Raw genomic sequence first — 5,961 nt, forward strand, 5'->3', positions numbered from 1 at the left:
TTTTTTCTGGCTTTTGAACTTGTATTAATACCTAATAAATCTGTCTTGCTTTTTGTCCAATTATGTGGTTCAAGCAATCATTATCTTGATCTTCTAAGGTTTGAGACTTTTTTAACCTAGTAATGCTACATGTGCAATGAAAATTATATAACAATTATTTCACATTAAAAATTTCAAAACAAATTTTTGTGTGTTATAATATTAAATTTCCTCAATATAAGTTTGGTATTAAGAATATCGTTGTATGATAACCTAATGTTATAATATTCAAGTTTCACGATATAAGTGTTGTATGATGAATATTGTTGTATGATGTGTTGGTGGTAGGGCTGGTATATCGGATCAAAATAACGAATTTTCGGCATACCGTATCGAAATTTTTTCGTTATACAGACTTTTTTTTGTTATCTCGATTTTTTTTTCGGTATCTATATGATATCAATATGGATTTTTTTTATACCAAAATTTCAAAATTTTGCTATCGGTATCGGTATGAATTTTTTTCATATCAATATTTTTATTATGGTATACCGAAAAATCACCCATAGTTGGTGGTTTAAAATTATTATTTTTATCCAATCATTTTGGTTACTTTTTTCTTCACATTGATAGTTATTGCTATCCCACTGGAAATAGAACCAAAGAGATCGTGAATATGATGCGGTTCTTATCTTTAAATTTGAGTATCGTAACATGTATCTAAATGAACTCTGATGATACTGCTATGAACTTAAGATGTGGAGTCTACTTATTTGGCGTAGGAGTTGTCCAGCATTCTAAAATAAAGAAAAAGGTTTTAATTATTGTGAAAAAGTAAAAATTTATGGTAAATTATAAAAATTTCAAAATTCAAAATATATCAAATTCTACATTTCACAATATTTTTCTCTCTCAATTAAATTATATTTTTCATAACAAATGAAGACCTATTTATAGATCTATATTTGAGATAAGTCCAAATATTAATACATCATCATCTACATCACACACACTAATTTTCAACATTTTACAACTCAATATTCAACATTCAACTCTAATATATATATATATATATATATATATATAATATTTTCAACACTCTCTCTTGTGATGATGATCGTGATATGATGACTGTCTTTATTACGTGTTTTTGTACTGCCTCGTTAAAAACCTTACTAGAAAAAATCCAGTGGGATAAAAACCATAGCAAGGAAAAAAAATGCAGCCACATAAACTCCCCCTCATGTTAACACGAGTGATTCTTCACATATTCCGTAGATTGCGCATCCAATGTTATATATATGATTTCTGAATATTGCCGTAGGAAGCGCCTTTTTGAAGAGGTCTGATGAGTTCTCACTTGATTGAATGTAACATATATCAATATCTTTATTCTTCTCAAGCTCTTGAGTGTAGGCAAAGAACTTTGGGGGGATATATTTTGTTTGGTCACTTTTGATGTATCCTTCTTTCATTTGAGCAATACATGCAGCATTATCTTCATACAACGTCACATGCTTCTTGTCTAATGATAATCCACAAGAAGTTTGGATATGTTGTGTCATTGATTTTAGCCAAACACATTCACGGCTTGCTTCATGCAGGGCAATAATCTCAGCGTGATTTGATGAAGTTGTTATGAGTGTTTGCTTCTGTGAACGCCAAGAAATCGCGGGGCCTCCACGAGTAAATACATATCCGGTTTGGGAACGTGTCTTATGTGGATCAGATAAATATCCAGCATCAGCATAACCAATGATACTTTGATTGGTCTCTTTTGAGTACAAAAATCACAAATCTGTCATTCCTCGTAGATAACGGAATATATGTTTAATTTCGTTTCAGTGCCTCTTTGTTGAATATGAACTGAATCTTGCCAATAAATTTATAGCAAAAGATATATCAGGTCTAGTGCAATTTGCAAGATACATAAGGGCACCAATGACACTTAGATATGGTACTTCTGGACCAAGAATAACTTCATCATCTTCACATGGACGGAATGAATATTTTTCTATGTTTAATGATCTTACAACCATTGGAGTACTTAATGGATTTGATTTATCCATATTAAAACGTTTAAGGATCTTTTCTGTATAATTTGTCTGGTGAACAAAAATTTCACATTCTTTTTGTTCGATTTGCAAACCTAGACAATACTTGTTTTTTTCCAAGATCCTTCATTTCGAATTCTTCCTTCAAGTACATCATAACTTCTTGAATTTTATTATTCGTTCCAATGATGTTTAAATCATCAACATATATAGCAATAATTACACATCCGGATGTTATTTTCTTGATGAAAACACAAGGGCATATTGGATCATTTACATATCCTTTTTTCATCAAGTGCTCACTTAGCCGATTATACCACATTCGGCCGGATTGCTTCAACCCATATAATGATCTTTGCAATTTTACAGAATAAAATTGTAGTGACCCTGCATGGTATCACCTACTAACTGGCAACTAATAGCATGCATTAAACTTAATACAGCAAAATAACTTAACAAAGTAAAACGTGCGGAAACATAACCATAAATTACATATCAGCTTAGTATAAAAATGTCAAGCTTATTCATCAGTAGTGATACAACCATATCGAAATACTTAAAAGTAAACATTATACAGCTATATCGAATCCTGCTGTATAACTAACTCCTCAAGGCCTGCTCCCTAATCCTGCCTTGAACCACCAGCTCCGTCCATCCTGCGACCTGCCCCATGGAATAGGGTGTCCAAGATAACAACTAGGACGTGAGCGCTAACGCCCAGTACATAAACATGAGTACACGTATAAATATGATGCATGCAACATGATGACTGGTAAAGGGTCATCTGAAAGTCATGCTCAGTACCGGCGCCACATGAGTGCTGCCACCGCACGGATCAACCTCTGGGTGCAATCACACTCTTCTAGTACACCAGAGTAGACAGACATAAATGCCCCCGCCGTCGCGGTACTCTCAGTAACAGACTATCGAGTATAGAGCTGAGCGGCTCTATAGTCAGGTATAACAAGGTATAGGCTCAACGTGTATATGCACATTACATATGAATATAAAAAGCGGTAAATCATATATCATGCCATATAATAATGCCAAATAAATGCAACATATAAACATGTATACTCGCTGGCAATCTCAGTCAATGTGTACGTACCTCTAGGCTAGTTCAAGTATTGTAGATCCTAGATTCCAAGCCTATATTCAAAAGTTCATCGTATCACTACACAAGTTCTATAAGCCTTAAGTAAGCTAATAAGTACTCCCAAAACTTAATAGATTCCCGAACCATACCTTCGTATGTAGATAGCCCTTTGGAGTCGCTAGTCCTGGATGACTATAACCACAACTTGGTTATTCCAGAACCTCTATTATAACCGATAGGGCCCTCAAGTGTATATCTCACACTATATAACTGAAGAAGGAAAACTCGGAAATTCGTATTTCAAAATGAATCCCGGAGGTCCCTATTTATAGGAAAAATTCTCGGTCAGGATCGGAACTTCCGATTTCGTGATCGGAGCTTCCGATCCAGCTCACGCCGTGCATGTAAGACACGTCGGGATCGGAACGTCCGATCCGAAGATCGGAGCTTCCGATCTCACCTCCGATCAACACTTGTCAAAACTCATGGCCGAGTCATCGGACAAAGCTGGCAGCCGGAGATCGGAACGTCCGTTCCAGGATCGGAGCTTCCGATCTCGGTGCTTCCGCTGAGCTTCCGAAATGGCTGGGATCGGAGCTTCCGATCTGGGTTCGGAGCTTCCGATCCGGCCCAAAGTCAAAAGCCCAAATTCTCTTTCGAAGTCCAATAACACTCCAAAATTGATTAATTACCAACCCTTAATCATGTTTAACATATTATTATCTTAAAATGAGTTCTGGGTTACTACAAAAATTCTTTGGGTTTTGAACTTTGTGCTTCAGACATCCTAAATCCTTCAGGGATTTTCATGTATATATCACTATCAAGTGATCTGAATAAGTAAGCTGTAACAACATTCATAAGACACATTTCCAAATTTTCAGATACTGTCAAACTAATCAAATATCGAAACGTAATTGCATCCATAACAGGAGAATATATTTCTTCATAATCAATTCCAGGCCTTTGAGAAAAACCTTGTGCAACAAGTCTAGCTTTATATCTGACTATTTTATTTTTTTAATTTTGCTTTCGAATAAAAACCCATTTGTTTCCAACAGGTTTTACACCTTCAGATGTGAGGACTATAGGTCCAAAAACATTACGTTTATTTAGCGAATCCAATTCAACCTGAATGACATTTTTCCATTTGGCACAATCATGACGAGTTTTACATTCACCAAAAGATTTTGGTTCATGATCTTAGTTTTCATTTATGATGTCACAAGCCACATTATAAGAAAATATCTCATCAATATCTTCTATATCTTTTCGGTTCCATATTTTCCCAGTATTAATATAATTGATAGAGATTTCACGATTCTCGTCAGTTTGTGGTTCTGACAGAACATTTTCATTATCAGGTGTTTCTTCTGGAACACCATTTTCTATTTTATGATCATCGTATTTTTCTATCCCTTTTTTTTTCCGAGGATTTTTATCCTTTGAACCGACTGGTCTTCCACGCTTCAAGCATTTTATGACATCATGAGTGTCTTCAATTTGTTTCTTTGAAATTTCAATTCGAGCAGGCGCATTTACAGCATGTATATATGATTTTGTTACCCCTTTTGTATCTGCAAATGCATCTGGCATTTGATTTGCAATTCTTTGCAAGTGCACAATTTGCTGTACATCTTTCACATTGTTTGGTCATTGGATCCAAATTTAACAATGATGGTACATACCATGTGATTACTTTTTCGATGTGTTTCTTTTCTCCCCCTAAAATTGGGAAGATTTCTTCATTAAAATGGCAATCAGCAAAACGTGCTGTAAACACATCGTGTAAGGCCCGAGATTATTTAATTTTAATCCGAGAATATTTAATTTGAGAATTTTTGGAGTTTAGTTTTAAATTCTAATATTCTTAAATTATTTAGGATTGAAATTGAATTAAAAAGAAGTTTCAAGGGTCAAATTGCAACTAGTGAAGAAGTGAGGGGCCAAAGTGCAATTTTTAGATTTTGAGTGGGACACTTGGCTTTTAATTGAGCTTGTACGTGTATATACTTACACATATCAGATTTCAACAATTTTCTTCAGCCAAGAACCGAGAGCTTCCATTTTATTCTTTGAAATTTCATCTTAAATCTTCAATATCTCAAGATCCGTCTGATCGAATTAAATTCCGAGCATAGTTCCGTGATCCTTGAAAGACGAGCTTCGATTTGGTGTAAGTATCTTTATGATCCAGCATATTTCGAAATTGAGATGATACAGAACTCAGAATTTGATGTTAGATATGTGTTCTTGAGCTTCTATGTGTTGTATTATCGCAATCGGGTCGAAGATTGGATGTCATTTGTATTTCTTATGAATTTTTCAGCATGTATTTCGAAACTATAGCTGCTGATATGCTGGTATATGGATGTATGTTTGCTGGTATATCATGCATATGATGTTGGTTTGATTAATAGATTGGTTAGATTTCAGTTTTGGTTACCGATTCCGTATCGTTACGCCGTCGGTTTGAAAAATGATCAAGTTGAGTCTAGATTGTTTAGCTGAGTATTATGTAAGTTCTTGCTGATATAATTAGCTTGCTATGCTCTATTTTCAGATTGGTTTTGAAGGTCATCGAACTCGGGAATTCAACGGCGAAACCGGAATAGCATAGTTCAAGGTTTGCTTTGAAGATTAGCTTCCAAGACTTAGTTTGCTGAGAAGATTTTGATTGAGGTTTTGTTGTGCAGCTAGATCAGATTTGAAGAGCTTTGAAACCAAGTTTGAAAGGTATAAGACAACCTTAGAATAAGGGCTTTGAATATTCAAGAGGTTTCCTTGAATGCCCTTTTCAAAACCACATACTATGTGCTTATATGTGTTGTA

This window comes from Henckelia pumila, chromosome 4 (assembly GCF_033568475.1).
Source record: "Henckelia pumila isolate YLH828 chromosome 4, ASM3356847v2, whole genome shotgun sequence".
NCBI lineage: Eukaryota > Viridiplantae > Streptophyta > Magnoliopsida > Lamiales > Gesneriaceae > Henckelia > Henckelia pumila.